The sequence below is a fragment of the Rhinolophus sinicus genome, chromosome 4 (assembly GCF_057876585.1).
Source record: "Rhinolophus sinicus isolate RSI-liver-muscle chromosome 4, RSI-T2T, whole genome shotgun sequence".
NCBI lineage: Eukaryota > Metazoa > Chordata > Mammalia > Chiroptera > Rhinolophidae > Rhinolophus > Rhinolophus sinicus.
In genome coordinates this window covers 55965137-55982839 of record NC_142504.1, presented here as the reverse complement: position 1 = coordinate 55982839, position 17703 = coordinate 55965137, and the positions used below count along the sequence as shown (strand labels likewise).

Sequence of the window (17703 nt, the reverse complement as noted above, 5' to 3'; positions counted from 1 at the left end):
ATATGTGTAGGGAAAAGGCTAAATTCTTAAATTTTTATTCTTTAATCCATCAAGTGTGTATACATCTACTTAACAGTAATTCAAAACACATCTAAACTGACAAGTCATTGTATCAAGGAGGGCCAGATATTTGCTGGTACATTTCCAATTTTATGGGTATCTCTGTAAACTATGAATCACTTACTTTGTACTTGTCTCATATACATGGGCTAAATATTAATCTCTACAGCAACTCCCAAGAGGTGAGTACTGAACACATGAAAAATCTCAAACTGCTGAACAGAGGACACATTGATGCTGGGAGAGAGGGAGTCTGTAGTGTAGTGGTTCCTACCCATTTTCTTGCCCTTTGTCTGTTTGCTTATTCTCCTTCTCACTGCTTTAGTGTCCTTAATGGTTTATGTGTCATTAGAGGACACTGGCCTTAAGTTGATGAATAGCAGGATAATGTTCTTAATTGATAATCTGGCAACAGTAAACGAGGGCTTAAAGAATCAGAATTCACCTCTTACAAAATGCTGCCATAAGTGACTTCCCTCTGTCCCTTGTTTGGAACTGTGCTTTCATTTCTGGCTTATTGTTTCTTGGGACTCCATTGCCAGGGCCCACACAGAACCCCCGTGTCTTTTCCTCTGGGGCTTGATCCTGATCAGAAAGGTGCTGCTGCTGCCGATGCTGCTAACCCTGGAGACAGCAGTGGCAGGAAACAGTGCCACCCCATTCCTTCACTTATTTTTTCATCCATAGGGAAATTCTTAGTGCCTGTAGTATGCTAGGGGAGAAGAGATACCACAGCTGACAGGATCCATGGGTGGAGGAATGCAAACCAACAGCTAGCCCAGAACAGTGAGAAAGGCTCTTGCAGGCCCTGAATGGGGCTGGGCAGCCTTAGAGGATGGGAAAGAAGGGGCTGAAGTGGTTCCTGTCACCCAGAGCTTTTAGTTAGGTGAGGCAGCCTGGGGTTGGTCTCATAGGTACCCAGTCTTTGTGGAAGATTTGTGAGCAGAGAAGTGAAATGTGCTTCTAGAAAATTTTTAGGCAATGGAATGAGGAACACCAGAACTTTTAATTTTGCTTCAGTTTCAGTACTCCATGAAGTTTGCTTTTGCACTCTTGAAATAGTGATTTTAGGATTCACAAGGTATCTATTTCCCAGTGTTTTATATTTTCCTCTGTGGTGTGAAGCTTCTATGCAAGACGGTTCTGCATTTCTGGTTGGATTTTTCAGAATGTTACCATGCTCAGTGATTTTACAGAATCTGCTTGTTTACTTTTAAGGGGCTTTTTAGCTGTTCATATTACCAAACTGAAGTCTGTGTGCCTGATGCTTTGAAAGGATGAAACTCAAAAGGTCAGCGTTTGGAGTAAGGAAAGGTTTATTGATCGAGAAGGCACCAACCAGGAAGATGGGAGACCTAATGGAGCCTCAGCTCCATCTTGATCGCAGGACTAGATTAAGGGTTTTTAAGGGGTTAGGGGAACAGCTATGCAGAAGTGCTGGTGGGGCGAGTTTTAATTGGAGGACCTTGAACTTGGCTATTCATGATAAAGGGGCATCAGCACCGGATCTTCCTGGACAACGGACCCTTGGCTTCTGAAAGGGATCTGGTGTTTGTTCAGGTTCTAGTTATGTCCTGGTCCTTTGGTTGTGTGTGTGTTGGGGCAGGGAGGACGAGACTTTGGTTCTGGGTGCAGCTGGAGATCAAAGTTCTCTTCTCTGCGTGATCCGGCTACACAACTTGTGGTTTTGGTCTGTTGTCTCTGAAAAGCAACTCAGTATCTCCTTAAACAAGATGGGAACTTTTTGAGCTGGTTCTGCAGTTATATTCGTTTCTGTGGTGAGCCCAGCACAGCACAAAAGAAGTTCAGGATTTGATATCACCAGCAGCTAGTTTTCAATGAGAGAAGACCAAGGCACGGCCCATGTGGGGAAGGAGACCCCCAAATGCACCAGCGTCATATTTTGATTTAATGACATGATAAATGGTGTGACACATTTGTATCTTCATGACCTGATCAGTGAAACTAAGCTAATCTGTGACTTTTTTCTTCTTTTTCAGTGTTCATGTGGAAAAATCGCTCCATATTGGGCTTCAGGAATATATATTTTTTGAGGGAGATATTTTAAAAAGCAATTAAATGATAGTCCTTCTAGCTCCTATGAAAACCCTGATGCGTTTGCAAATTATTTTAACTCTTACAATCTTCAAATAGGAAAGTAGCAAGACAGTTCACAATGGATAAGGAAGTATTTTACTAAAACTTTTGGGGGTTCCTGTAGTTTCTGTAGTAGGGTTACTCCAAAGCCAAAAATTTTCAACAGATTTGCTACACCTGCCAAGGAGTGCAATCTGTTGAATAGGTTTTAATTCCTTCATCATTTCATTATTTTTTTCTCTTGTACTAATAGAGCTGTTCCTAGAATGGAGACTTTCATTAAATAAAAACTAAACCTCTTTTTAGATTCCTTAATGGATTGAAACATTGGAGTATAACCATATTAAAACACCACCTTTCAAAATTTACCTGTGTAGTGCAGGAGTATGTACAGCATTGTTTTGGTGATTATTTTTCCGCTTATGGTATTAAATGAAAATTTATGTTTTTACACGCACTTTGAATTTTTTATCTGATAATGAATTTCAAGTTTATCCTGATAGATCTACTACAAAGGTAAACAAATTGTTAAAGGACTGTTATACTCAAAATTTGGAGCCATTTAAAGTTAAATGGTAGAAAGACAGGTACACCAAAGGTCACTGGAATTGAGTAGGTGGAAGATTGTTGAAGCATCAGTCCTGAGAAGAGACCATTAAAATGGCCAAATGACAGTTCTTGGAAACATTGCAGACGACTTTAGGAGTTAAGTGCAAGCACACAGGTCAGAGAACTGGGGCCAGATGTCTCAGGATCTGCTCAGTGGTTATGATCTGTAAGAAGAGTGCTGGTGTATTGGATGGAGGCCGTGATGGGTGTAACAAAGACACCTGGAGGAAAGGGAACGAGAGGGATAGCTGTGGCATAAATGAGGTGGTGATGGGTGAGCGTTCCCTTTCTGGTGCTGGGAGGCGATGAGCACTCTTCAGTGTGGAGCACAGAGGGAGAGCAGGATGAAAGGAAGGCAGGTGCAGAGAGAAATGCCTGTCTCGGTTTTATTCTGAGTAATTTATGAGGCCCTTGGCCAGGAAGACAGTGACCTGAATATTACAGAAAGAGATTAGGATTGCAAAGTATCAGTGGTCCGATGGAGGATCTATAATTTTTAAATACTGTTGTTATTTGATAGGAAAAGACAGGTGTGTGGTACAGATTTGAAGATTAGATTGAAAATAGAAAAGAGTGTTTACTTTATTCTCTCTTGGACCACTCCTCTCCAGGAGTTGAGCCAATAACGAGTAGGAAGGAAGACAAATAAGGATGAGATTCCTTCACTCAACTGCTTTACTCTGCTGAATGAACTGTGAAATGCTTTCCTTTTGTAGAGAGGGAGGAGGAGTTACCTTTTTGCTATCTGGATAAAGTACGATTTTTCCCTCTACAAATTATAGAAGACTACAGAGACCCAGTAGAATTAATAAAATTGTCAAGCATAATACAATTGCCTGGCTCATGTGTTTTGGTTACTGTCTTCTCCAACTCTTTTTGAGGGCTTTAGTAGACCTGGACCAGGCAAAGAGATGAGGACGGAAGAATTTTAATATCTGAATGGCTTGGCAGTAAACTTAAATTTTCTGCCAAGAAATAGGAATTTCCACTTGTACCAGCAAGATGTGAATTAAAGATGAAAGAAAAGTTCAAAAACAAACAAACAGAACCCATACAGACGCCCTGAAACCAAAGGTACAAGGTTTGGGAGCACCTGAGTAGTTACTGCACTGCACTGTGGATGCGAACGTACCCCACGGGGCTGGCTAGGGGTTGGTCAGCCTCACTGAAAACCTGAATTTGAGGACACTCACTGAAGACTTTCCCAAACCAAATCTTGTCCATACCTCCTCTAAGAAGATCTGTCTGGTCTGGGATCCTCTATTGAACACCTGGAGAAGAGCTTTTTTCCCAACTGGACTTGACTGTCCACCTGGTCCCCTGCACCAACCCTGTGGGCCATGCTTTTCTTCTCAGGTAGTTTTGTGTCTGGAGAGATTACAGTTCTAAGGGCCACTTTGTTTTGACTCAGAAGGTCAGGTAACGTGCTGGGACACACGGAGACTCTGACATGGATGCTTCTGAGTGAACCAGTGTGGAGAATGGCTGACTGGGCCAGTTTGTAGTCTGTGTTGATTCGGCCAGCCCTCTGCACCCAGTTTTTCACACAAGTTGCAGAAGCACTCTCTTGGGACCCTGGCTGCATTTCGTCAGGAGATTCCTAGTTTGTTGGAAACAGGAAGTCCCAAAACTTTCTTCTTGCATGTGCCTCCTCCATCCCTGCTAACAGCAGTAAGTACATGCCGGTCTTGTTCATCGTGTCTCAAGAACACATCATCTGGGACTCCGTCTGGCTCAACAGATGGCACTTTGCCTCGTACTTTAAAGAAGGTGCATTGAATAACTTGTGGTGTGGGAAATGGCCTCTGTCACCTTCGACTTCCAGAGAGCAAGTGGCACTTTTGACATAAATGTGTACTTGTTTCTTTTGTGACTGTTCTTAAACAAACAACCCGAATACCTGCAAACATAATATTTAAAATGTATTATTTATCCCAGTGCTTAGCCCATCCATGGAGGAAATGGTCAGGAAACGTTTTCTACCTTTAGTTTTATGAGGAAAGCCAAAAATCCTTCTTTCTCCACTGTATGAATTGTCAGGTTTTGAATCATAGGGAACTGGTTTGATCCCCAACATACTGACTTAAAACTTTGGGAAGTTCATTTCTCTAAGCCTGTTTCCTTTATCCGCAAAGTGAGGTGATTTCAGTATCCACTGCATAATTCTCTGAAGGTTTAGAAGCATCAAGGCAAAGTACTTTGAAAGTAGTTCTGCCTTATTTTTGGAATATATGTCCCAGGTATGCTTTATCATTTCACTAATGGGTGTTCTTAGCATGTTCTGAGATGGGTAAGGCGGGATGGCACACTTTTTGTGTAAGTATTTACAGCTAGTAAATATTTTAGGATTTGCGTGGGCCGTTTGGTCTCTGTCACTGCTACTCAGCTCTGCTCTTGGAGTGTGAACGCAGCCACAGACATGAAAATGAATGAGCCTGGCTGTGTTCCAATAAAACTATATTTATGGACACTGAAATTTGAATTTCATACATTTTTCATATGTCATGAAATATTATTTTGATTTTTTTTTTTTTTTAGCCATTAAAAATGTAAAATCCATTCTTAGCTCACAGGGTCTACAAAAGCAGGCAGTGGGTGTAGGTTGCCAACAGTCACCCTAAGAGAATTTGCCTGATCTTTTTTGTAGTAGATACCGTTTATGGAGAAACATAAAATGGTTTTCTTGGGAAGATTCAAGTGTCTCAAGTCATTGTAGGAAGCTTAAGTAGAGAGCAGATTGATATTTTCAGTGAGTATTTCAAGTAGCCATACTTACCTGGTAAATGCTGATTATGAGACTGACCCGAGAAACATCAAAGAAGTGGGTGAAAGAGATGACCAGTTGGAATGGTAGGTCATTAACTTGGATCCTTTTTCTGGTTGTGAAACAGTGATTTTTTCCTCCTAAGCTCTGTAGCCCGGTTCTTGCTGAAGGTGTACACTGATTTGTTCCCTTAGTAGTTTCAGAGCACTTTTCTGTACCACCTTCTGTTTTCCTAGGATATCTATGAGAACATGCGTGATGGTGATGTCTCGTTTTACACAAGGGGAAGCAGCAGCCCAGAGAAAGTCTGCGATTTGCCTAAGGTGCAACCAGTGTAGTTATCGGATCAGGTCTGGAAACTCAGCTCCCCAATTCTGGGCCCAGGCCACTTGCCCCTTAGCATCCTGCTTTGTGCTATTATCAAAGAGATAAGGAAGAGATTACTGGTGGTACCTGGCATCCATAAATGCCATAGTTTATACAGATCCTTTTAATATACTATTTCATTTAACCCTCAGAAAATCCTGTCAAGAGGGCAAGTGTTTTTGTCCCCCTGTTATGTGGGTCCACTGATAATGTGATACAGCTTACATTAGCCCCGGTCATATACCCATTAAGTGCCAGAGGCGAGTCTGAGACCTAGGTTTTCAAACTCCTTTTATTATACCATGCTGCCTTGTTATACGACATGGAGGTGATGTCATTAATACCCAAACATTAAAAAATAAATTGAAAAAGAAATAACATCCTGCCCCGTTCCAGCCCCTGGCAGTGATTTTAAGTGGAGGTTTGTGTTATGAGAATTTTTGCTTTCAAAATGCTGCATGTACCTCCTGTAAAAGGTTGACCTAAATGATTTTATTTTTGGTAAGTGGCCCATGTAAGTTTATTATTTATTTATTCTGGTTCTTTTTGCTTCAGCTCCTTTGGCTAAATGCAGCACTGCTGTGTTTTTATTGCTTACCCCATCATTAAAAGAAATTGAAAAGACGCTTGTTAGTTTTAATATTACATGGATGGAAATATATCTGGCACTTTTAGGAGCATTTACAATTCCTAATAGTGCATTATAAGAAGTAGTCTGGTTTTATTCTTGATTAAAAAAAGAAAAAAAAAACTTTTTCAAATTTGCTAAAATTTGCTAATCATCTTTTGTTGGGGAGAAGTCTTCTGCGTAGGACAGTGATGGTTTTCTTGGCTCCTTCACATTCCTTTCCAGCCTGTGGGTTGGGCGTATGCCTTTCTTTCATCTGTTGGTAAATAACCAGGTTATTTACCTGGAAGTCCAGGTTCTCCCCCTTCCTCTAAAACCAAATGCTTTTGTAACTGTTGGACATACTGTCCTTTTCAGTAAACTATGTACAGCTGTAACTGTTGGAAATATTGCTAAGGTAAACACAAACCAAAACTTAGACTGCGTCTTGCATCTAAGCCAGAAACAATCCTCCAGAAGATAGTCTTCAGTAGCCTTTGCAAAATGGCTCTTCAGAACCTGCAAGTGCTATGAAAGACAACAGGTTGTGGAAGGGCCTGGGGGAGGAGTGGGGAGAGAGACACTGACAAGAAAATAGTTCAGAGGAGGTGTCACTTGCACTGCAAGGTCCTAAATGTGTCCAAGATCCAAACTTGGTGATAACACCAACTGAAGCATAATTAAGAAATTCAGAGAAGTTTCTAAACTAAGTTTCATAACTTGGGATTGAAGTTTACAATGGAGTTCGTTCTATTGCACTCTGAAGTATCCTTTCCCTATATCCTTTATAGGAAGAGGGAAAATAGTTTTAACAGTGAAGATAATCTTTATGTACATGGAAAAAAGCAGCCAGCAAATCGGTGTTCCAAGTGCTTTCTGACACTTAACAGGAGACGATTTTCAGGGGTCACTAAAGAAAGTCATGCCTATCTGGCCACCTACCGGAAATATGACCTGAAGTCCGTTGCTTAAACTTGTGAAGCCTCGGGATATTTACCTGAATAACTGGGGTGATGACAATACGTACCTGATATACCAGCCTGTGAGCGTTCCATGGGGTGAAAGCACCTGGAACCTGTTACACATTGCCTGGCATTTAATTCAGAAAGTGCTCAAAACATGTGAGCAACAGCTATGGTAGTCGCGGGACTTAGCCATGTAGTTTATCTCTTACAACATAGGAGGTGCTCTGGCAAAAACTTGAGTTACCAAGTTTTGTGGGGAAGGAGGTTAGGAAGTACTTGTTTGGAAGGCACTTGTGTATAGATACAAAATCATTAAAATAATCATATGATTTTTAAAAAGCAAGTTCATTGAAATTTCCATAAAGCCCAACATTAATGTAAGGTATTATTAATATATGTAAAAATCGCCTACCAGGCACTTATACTTTTTTTTTTTTAACTTTTGTTTATTTTAAGTGTGTTTTTCCAGGACCCATCAGCTCCAAGTCAAGTAGTTGTTTCAGTCTATTTGTGGAGGGCGCAGCTCACAGTGGCCCATGTGGGGATTGAACTGGCAACCTTGTTGTGAAGAGCACCGTGCTCTAACCAACTGAGCTAACCGGCTGCCCTGGCACTTATACTTTTAAGTGGTAGAATAAACAGTTGAAAACCAAATTTCAGGAGATAAATTTGTGGGATAATTTTTCAATATATGTGTACTTAATTTAGACTTTTCTGGAGAGTTATTGTAAAGATCACACTTAGGAAAGAATTAAAAATATAAGTAAAGAAAATCAGCTATTTCTGCAATGTAAAATGATTAGCAAATATAGAAACAAAGAAAAATAATCCACAGGAAGATCTTTATGCTGTTTTGTTACATTTCCTTAATAGTATTTTTACTTAGGAATTCTGTATAGAAATAATTATTTCTCTTATATAGAAATAATTAATTCTGTATAGAAATATTTCTCTTCTCATTTTTCCTTCCTCCAAAAATTTGGATCCTTAAAAAATTAGGAGGTGTAGCAGTCTAGTGGGTAAGTGAGGTACTCTGGATTCTAATCCAGGCTCTGCCACTTTCTAGCAATGTTTTCTTGGACAAGTATGCCTCACTTTTTGTATCTATATAATGGGGATCACAGTCATACTTCCTCATAGGATTAGCATGTAGGGCCTTAGAACGGTACCTGCACTCAGTAAATAGCTTTTCTGTGTTCATTAAAATTCTTGAGTGCACTGTGTTTAATGACAGAATATTTTATCATCATAAGATAATGGACATTTATTTTGCTGACTTGTTTTCCTTCTTATAAATAATACTGTGGTGAACATTCTTGAATACAAATCAATATCTTTGCAACTTGTTTTTCTTTAGGAAACATCTTGGGAGTGGAATCATTTGATGCACTTAGCCAGTTACGGAAATATTTTAATAGTGTGAGAAAGTGACTATCTCTCCATATCTTCCCTAATACTCAATATGACTGCTTTTGTTTTTACTTATTTATTTTATTTATTTATTTATTTATTTATTTTAAAGATTTTATTGGGGAAGGGGAACAGAACTTTATTGGGGGAACAGTGTGTACTTCCAGGACTTTTCCAAGTCAAGTTGTTGTCCTTTGAATCTTAGTGGAGAGTGCAGCTTAGCCTCAGTCGCTGTTGTTAGTTTCAGGGGATGCAGCCCACCATCCCTTGCGTGAGTTGAACCCGCAACCTTGTGGTTGAGAGCCCACACTCCAACCAACTGAGCCATCTGGCACTGGCCCATGTGGGGATCAAACCGGCAGCCTTTGGCATTAGGGACACGGAGCTCCAACTGCCTCAGCCACTGGGCCGGCCCCAATATTACTGCTTTTAGAATTTTACTATAATGTTCCTACAGGCTTTATATTGAAAATGTGTGTGTCCCTTTGGGGTGGTAGTTGGCCTCCAGTGTGGCCACATCCAGTCTCTGCTAGCGGTTTTGGTACAGTCCACTAATGGTTCTTTACATTTTTTAAAATGTGATGTGAAAATTATGTGAAATGCAAATTGTAGTGTCCATAAATAAAGGTTTATTGGAACACATCCATACTTACTGGTGTATGTCTTGCCCATGGCTGCTTTCATCCTCCACAGCACAGCTGGGTGGCTGTGTTTTAGGGCACCGACCAAAATTCAAATTCAAATTTATTTTATTTTTTTTTGTCACTGAGTAGGGAGGTCTGATAGCCAAATATTTAAGTGTGGGCTTTAGCGTCCAACTGCCTTGGCTTCTGGGCTCTGCCGGTGAACCAGCCATGTGACATGGGTAAGTAAGCTAGTTTCTCTGTGCCAAAGTTTTCTTGTCTGGCAAATGAGCATAATGACAGTAACTTTCTGATCAAGTGACAGTGAAGAGTAAGGGATATAGTGAAGCCCTTCCTACCTCATAGTAACTGAATGTTAGCTGTCATTAATTGGTACATTGTTAATAGATTTGAGTTGGCAGGCATTTGAAAAAAAGATTGGCAGGAAAATGAGTGAGATTAAAATCACTTGTATTTTAGAAAGGTAGATGAATTTGGTCTGTTTGTTTCCTGAATTGCTTTTACTGGGACTTCTGAAAAATAAAAATACATCCCTTGGTGTTGGGTCATTAGGTTCTCCTGACTGTGCCTGGAAAGCTGGAACAAGGCCGGGAGAAAGTTGTAGCTGTGTCCAGGTCCCCAGTCTCACTGCAGGGGAAGGTGGGTGGGGTTTCTGCCCTGCCCAGCTGGCAGGAGGAAAGGAGAGCATCTGGAGTAGGAAGCATCCTGTCTTGGCTGTGACCATGAAGGTGGGCTTAGGGAGAGGGAAGGTTTTGTGGCCCTTCCCACTCCTCATACAGTATCTGAGACATTACCTGAAGTTGCTGACTTTTGTGGCTAAGTAACTAGAAGAAAGCTGCCTAGGCCATCTCATGCCTTACCTGTGGTAAAATTGTGACGAATCAAAATGTGTGGCCATTTGTCTTTCTCACAAGCGCATTTCATAAGTCAAAGTGGGCGGTGGTTGGAGGGGTCTTCTGTTGTAGGAACCTGACCTGTGAGCACCTGGCCTTGCTGAAAGCTGAGTTAGCAGAGGTGAGTGCTGCTCTCCATCCTGGGTCTTGTCGTGGTGGGGTGGAGCCGCCAGCTCATTTAGGTACAGTAATGATGCTCCCTTGATATTTAAGTGTAATCTCCAGGAGGGTCTCATTTCTTCAACAGAATAAGCATGGTCTTTAAAATTTTGTTAAACATATAATACTGCCATATGCTCGGGTTTCCTCATTACGCAGTTTTCTAAAAACAAAAATCATGCAACATAAACACACCAGATGAAGCCAGTTAAGTTTGTGTTCACTATGGCAATTTAAAAAATAGAAAGGTAAGGAAATGGGACTTTGATATTGGGGCAGGTGCAAACCTGGGAACCACCTTTCGAAAGTGCTGCCAGAAGATGCTGCCAGAAGTGCTGCCAGACTTCTGCCTGCGTGCCTTCAGGTAGAATAAGCAGGCAGGCTCTGAGTGTTCCCACTGGACAGGCTGGGGTAGGTCTCCAGGCAGCTTCCATCAGAGGATGCACTGGGCAGCAGCAGCCTGGACACCCCGACCCGATCCTGTGAACATGCATTGTCTCTGTTAAACTGTCGCTTGTGGTTCTCACTGTGGAATCGTAACTGCTCAGGTCTGTGCAAAGTAAGGAAGAGAGACTCTTCATTCTTTACTTATAAAAGACTGAAACTGAGTTCTCAAAGAAATCTCTAATACCTACATGTTTATGAGGCTGTTGCTCACAGATAGGCATAAGTGCTCTATTAAGCAGAAGGGAAAAATTTGGCCCTCCTGAGAATTTATTGTACTGCCTTTGATGTCACTAATTAACTTACGCTGTGTAAGCAGCGACTAGTAACTAATAGCAGGCTAATAGAAGCTTCATGACATTTTAGAATTCCTAATTCAAGGAAGGGTCTTCCCAAGCTCACAGAAAATAAAGGTGATCTCCTCCTCCCTTTTACAGGAGAGCCTGCAGGGGCCCTCAGAGTCCTGTTTCAGCCTGTCCTTTCTCTTCCCAAGTGCAGGTGGGACTTGGCTAGTGTGTTCTGTCTGGAATTTTGAAGTTGGTTAGTACAGTTGGGTTTGTGCTTGGACTTCAGTGCTCCAGCGTGTTGGGTAATGTTTAACCACACAGCAGCTCTTTACAGTCTGGGATGTGGGGTGGGGGTGGGCAGACCTCCCATGTGTGGGGCTCAGAGGCACAGGGAAAGTAACTGGAAACTCCGAAGGCCACCGGGCATGCCTGATGAGACCTTAGACAAGCTGATAATGTATCAGCTCCTAATTTTGCAGATGGGCAGGGAATGGAGCTCTCAGTGCATCATCTTTTAGAAAAGGCAGGAGGCTATTTGTTCTGTATACCGTCACGGCTCTCTGCTACAGTGTGTGTGTGTTTTGGGGGGGCAGGGTCGGGGGTGGGAGGCACAGTCTTTTTAGATTTGCATTTTAGTGTATCTTAATTCTTGCTGTCTCTGCCTAATCTCTTCTATCCCAGGGAACCTGTTTTGAAGTAGAATGGAGCTCTGTAAACTGAGTAGTGGTGAGTGAGGTGAAAAATTAGCCTTGGGTGGAGAACTCACCTGCTCTTCGGAGTAAATAGTTTCTGGTGAAGGGCCAGTGGGATGTTGGTCTGTCTCGCATATAGTGTTTTGTTCTTTGGCAAAAAGAACTTTAGAAATGTTAAAACAATTAAGATACTCATAGGACTCTGGTGGAGGGCATTTTCTCTTTCTGTGCTTTCACCTTGGGTCCTCCTTGTTGATGAAAGGAGGAAGACAAAGCTACTCTGTCATCTTGGAGTGAGGGTTGCCACTTGAATGTCTCCAAAGCTTCAGGCCCTGCTGCAGCCTTCTCGGGTCACAGGCCCCGCAGCGAGGTTTCAAGGTTGCAGACCAAGCCAATGCTCTTTCCTCATCCATCTGGGCTACTCCCTGTGTCATCAGTCATTGTCACTGGGAGCTGTCTGTGTAGCTGCCCAAGGGCCACGTCTGACCCCAGGGTGTTGGAAATGTGCTGAGAGAAGGCATTGTGTGTTTGCTCCCTTTGGAACCAAGCTCTAGACATTCTAGGGAGCAGTGCCTCTGCTTTGGGCAAAATGCACTTTAGATGGACAGAGGCAAGATTCTGCTGCTGAAAACCACAGGAACTCTATGTCCCCTTCCCAGCATAATTCTACAATGTGTATGAATATTCTTTTATTTATTTTTTTTTGAAAGGCAATTCTTTTTTGGGGAAGGGGAACAGAACTTTATCGGGGAACAGTGTGTACTTCCAGGACTTTTTTTTTCCCCCCCAAGTCAAGTTGTTGTCCTTTCAATCTTAGTTGTGGAGGGTGCCATTCAGCTTCAAGTTGTTGTCCTTTCAGTCTTAGTTGTGGAGGGCACAGTTCAGCTCCATGTCCAGTTGCCGTTGCTAGTTGTAGGGGGCACAGCCCACCATCCCTTGCCGGAGTCGAGGAATTGAACTGGCAACCTTGTGGTTGAGGCGATGCGTTCCAACCAACTGAGCCATCTGGGAGCTCAGCGGCAGCTCAGCTCAAGGTGCCATGTTCAATCTTAGTTGCAGGGGGCGCTAACCACCATCCCTTGTGGGACTCAAGGAGTTGAACCGGCAACGTTGTGGTGAGAGTCCCGTGGCCCATGTGGGAATCGAACTGGCAGCCTTCGGAGTTAGGAGCATGGAGCTCTAACCGCCTGAGCTACCCAGCCAGCCCCTGTGTGAATATTCTTAACCTCTTCTCTTTTTCATTTCTGATCCCTCTTTGGTCGAAGTCATGGGGAGAATTCTGAAACAGGGAGGTGAGGACTTGGGTTCCATTCGTTCTACAAAGAACATCAATATGTAAATAAAGAAATAAATGCTGACAAGATGCAACAAATGCATAATAGAAAAAAAAAAAATGAAATAATGCTCTTTCCAAACACAGTGAGGCGATTTCCTGGGAGGAAAGCAGAAAACGATGTTCCGTGTCTTGCTCAGGATGGTGGGCCCCAGGCTTGTGGGAGCACATTCACAGCACACAGCAGCCACTGGCTGAGCCTCAGCATGCTACGGAGTGGGGTGCAGCCATGGGTGTAGTGTGTGTTTTCGTGCCTGTGTGGATAGGATGTGCTGTGGCACGGAGACCATGAGGTTGGAAGTCTGACCATAGATTTGTCATTTGGGCCCCCTAGGTGCTTTCCAGGAGTGCTATGTTGCCAAAACTTAATGAGAAAGCATCAGAGTTTTGAAAATGTGCATAAAAATGTAATTACTTTTTTCTTTTATTGGTGGTAATGGTGGTGGAGACTGGGAGTGCAGACAACCTCAGGTGTCGTCCCCAAACCTCCCCAGGAACAGACCTCTGGTCCAGTTCACAGGGTGTGTGCTTCAGTGAGGCAAGGATGGGTTCTTGCATCCCTTACCTTGCCTGGGATAGGCTCCTTGTTTCTGATCTGGAAACTGGACCTAACACCTGGCCCTGCTGCAGCCTTGGGTTGTTGTGACGATGTGAGATTATATAAATGATAAAGTGTTCCATGGCAGTAAAGAATTGTTTCTTAAGGAAGGGGCGACGTTTGCTGGTGAGAGCTCATGGGTAGTGATTTACATGTCGATGTAGCCTCAACCCTGTGTTTTAATCTGTATGAGGAAGATTTTGTATCATTCATCCAGTGTGGCAATGATGAGGTTCCACAAGCTCAGACCTTCTTAAACAGGAAAATACTGTTTTCCTGTGAGAATCCCATTCGACTAGAAATCTGAGTATCCAGTCCCTGCCTCCCCTCACATTTTGTTGCCTCCTCCCCACCCCCATCCACCCTTCATTTTGGATCACCGAAATCTGAGTGCCGCTTTTCTGGGAAAGCCTGATATTCTGACTTCAGTTTTGTAATTTAATGATGGAGAGTTTCCTTAGTAAACCAAATTTAGAGTCCTAGAATGCTTATCTTATATCCAGACCTTGAACATAAAAGGCATTTTATACCCACAATTGTTCATTTAATGAGCAATTGCAGAGTGCAGGCCGGTTAAGGGATTGAGCTATATGCACTATTATTGCAAGAAGTATTCCGAAATACCAGAAATAGGACGTAAGCTCTGATCAGGGAGACTGCGAGCACAATTACCTTCTTTTCAAATCCTTCTGTGACACTGCGGGAGGAAAAAGGACTTTGAAACTTGAAAGGAAAAAGCTTGCTTTCAACCTCAAAAGCTAGGAGGAAAGGGCTCTGAAATTTGCTCAGAATTCCCAATTCACCATTAGCCTGTTTCTTCCTTTAGCCTCAAGGCATTCTCCGCTTTTTGAAAAGATGTTAAGAAATTCAGTCACAATAGAGAGCCTAGTTTTGAACATGTTTCCCCCGGTCCATTGAGGTCTGGGCTCCAGCCTTTGTGTGGGGTGAATTGAGCTGAGCGGCTAGCTGGTTGGAGAGAGGTGAATGAGGAGTCGCTGTGCAGTCGCAAATTCTGGCAAAGAAAGACGCTCCCCCTTTATCTTACAATATGCACTCCTGTACAACCCTGCTAGTGGCAATATGTGGAGTTGAGCCTGTTCTTAAGTCAATACAGAGTACTTGGTTTATAGCAACTCTTGTTAAGTTTGTCTTGTAATTGAAGCTGCTGTTGACCTTGCTTGGGGACCATTTGTAAAACCGTTTATTTAGCATAAACTGAAATAATAAACCCTCCTTCTCTCTGACCGATTGTGATAGGGTGACATTAGTTTGATTTAATGATTAGCTGCCTGACCCTTCTCCTGGAGAGAGCTGCTTGAATGGAGAGAGTTCACTTGGAAGCACTCAGAAAGAATACTAATGAGCTTGTTAAATTTAGCATGGCCCCAACCACTTTTAATTTCTCTAATGGGAGCAGCACTGCCTGGGAGAGGGAGAGGGAGGCAGGGAGACACCGAGAACATTCCCAGAGTGTCTGCTGCACAGCTAGAGAAAGCCCACTAAGGGAAGTTTGCAGAAAGTAGCTAGCCAGAGGCTGGAGACTGAGTTGTGAGTATTGTCTGTTCTCTTACACTCTGTCTTCTAGTACGTCTAGGGAGAAGAGAGGTGTAATGATGATAAAACGGGATTTAAGGGAGCAGCTTAAAATCAATGTTAATTTTTAAAAAGGTTGACACTTGTACCCTGAGCTCTTAATCAGCTAATTTTGTTAGGGTGACAGGGTGTTCCTCGTTAGTGATGTGGTGCAGGGTTTTATTTTTATATTGGAAGGGTCGTCGGAAACTTTTATCTCGAGACTTAGGCGTAAAAGCGCTTGTTTCCTGGGTTGCGGTGAGAAAAATCAGGAGTTTGTGAGCAATGCACAGGAGTGTGTGTTCCAGTGCTGCTTCACACAACAGGGTTGCTTTCTTTTTCCACTTTTGTTGTGAATGGTCTTTCTTGTGAAGTGTTTGCAGTGAAGCAGCTTCTGAGTTCTTGGAGTTGACAGCACTCGAAATGTCCGGCGCGTTGCAGGTTGCCTTTGGATGAGTTGGGAAAATCGGGGATAGTTTCTGAAAGTGATGCTTGGGCAGCTCTCCATTTGGGGGCAGGAATTCCTTAACTTCCACTCGAGCACAGATATACATACAGAGGAAGGAGGTACAAAGTGAGATGATGATGACAGTGTTTGAAATGATATTTTTCCCGAAACTTTTTAGTGAACTGAATGTTTCAGTGTGATCCCTGAGCTTGCTTGCAGCTGTTTAACTTAGAGAAGCTCGAGAAGCACGAACAGTCGCCTTGTGTTTGGCTGTTCAAGTCTATTGGCAGATGCTCCTGGAGCAGTGGGCCGTTTGCTTACATTTTTGCAGCCGACTTCTGTTGTTGCCATGGTGGACAGTGTGTTTCTGTCAATAATTTGGCCTGGCGTAGCCTGTCTGCACTGACTCTCAAACTTTATTGAACAACTCAGCTCAACTGAACAAGATTAGACAGCTTTCGTCTTTTGGCTTGCTGAAGTGGTTGCTAAATTTATAAGAGCAGGCAGGAATATTGCTTGGAAGGTTTCCCTTCCACTGTAGAGAACATGCTTTCAAGCCCCGTGGCTGTTTGTATTCTGGAGCATGTGCACAGTCAAATTTTCATCTGAATGCCCATCAGAAGCAACCAGTTGAGCGGTAAACTTCATGAAATATTTGTCTGCTGGAATGTTTTGGAGAGGGAGGGTGGATAAAAAGGTGGTAGCCTCGACTATTGTAAAAGTCAGTCTGATGAAAGTTTCCAACGAAAAGTCTTGCCTGCATTTTACTTTACTAAGGGAATTGGTTACTTTTTTCTGTAATAAGTATTTGAACTTTGCTTATTTCTTTTTATAACTTTAATATTCACACATGTTGGGTTAACTCTCATTAAGAAAATAATAAAAAAATGTTCAGTACTTGTGGAAAATAATCATTTAGCTAAAAAAACACACCCCTATTTCTAACCCCTTCCCCCCACTACTGCTTTCTCCCAGGAGGCTGGGTGGAGGCTGCAGGACTCTGGCCACAACATGCCAATTCATCAGTTGTTCCTGAGGTTGGATTCAAATGCTCAGCATAAAGGCATGGCTTCTGAAAGAAACTCAAGCGGTTTAGCTACGTATGTGGTTTTAAGAGAAGAAGACTTAATTTTGTCTAGGAAGATTAAGTCAAGGGAATCCTGTTCTAAACCTGGAAGAGATTAGTAGAGCTTGGTTATTCATCTTTCCCATGGAATGCTAATTATGAGTCACAGCCCCTCTCGCTAACGGCTTTTTAGCTTTCCAAATGAAGGTGCATTCTACAGAACCTGCATCTCAGTGCTACAAGTTCAGGTTGAAATCTGAAATAAGGTTTTAATACAGGTGCAACTTAGTAGAAAATATGACTGGCTATTTGTAGGTTATAGGGATTTTATAACACTAAGAGTTTTTGTGTTTTTGACACCCTTTTGCCTTAACATAACTGCAAACCCTTATTCTATAGCCTGCAACTTCAATGCTAATGAAATACAAGTGTGGACTAGTGCATAAAAGGATTAGTCAGAAGGGAAAATAAAAATGTAGGATTTTTTTTTTAATAGTTTTCAAATTAGCAAAAGCATGGCTTGGTTGCTTTTGTAAAGATCAATGTGTGAAAAATGTGGGATTACACTAGGTTTTTTTTGTTTTGTTTTTTACGAGTTACTTGATAGAGTAAACTCATAATTTATTTCATAATGAATCCCATATTTGCAAAGTTCGGGGTGAGGATCTGCAGAAAACAACGCTAAAGGA

The 17703-nt window shown here is 42.3% G+C and overlaps 1 protein-coding gene across 2 annotated transcripts in view; it reads left to right on the top strand.

Annotated features, from left to right (window-relative positions):
* Positions 1 to 17703, top strand: part of GLI3 (GLI family zinc finger 3) — a 278504-nt gene that overhangs the window by 68430 nt on the left and 192371 nt on the right. Inside the window, exon 1 of one of the 2 annotated variants that reach the window (XM_074340521.2) lies at positions 15356 to 15476. The exons of the other annotated variant lie outside the window; for it this stretch is intronic. The gene's annotated coding sequence lies outside the window, so the exon portion shown is untranslated. Of the gene's footprint in view, positions 1 to 15355; positions 15477 to 17703 lie in introns of those variants that run through there. 2 annotated transcript variants of the gene reach the window in all.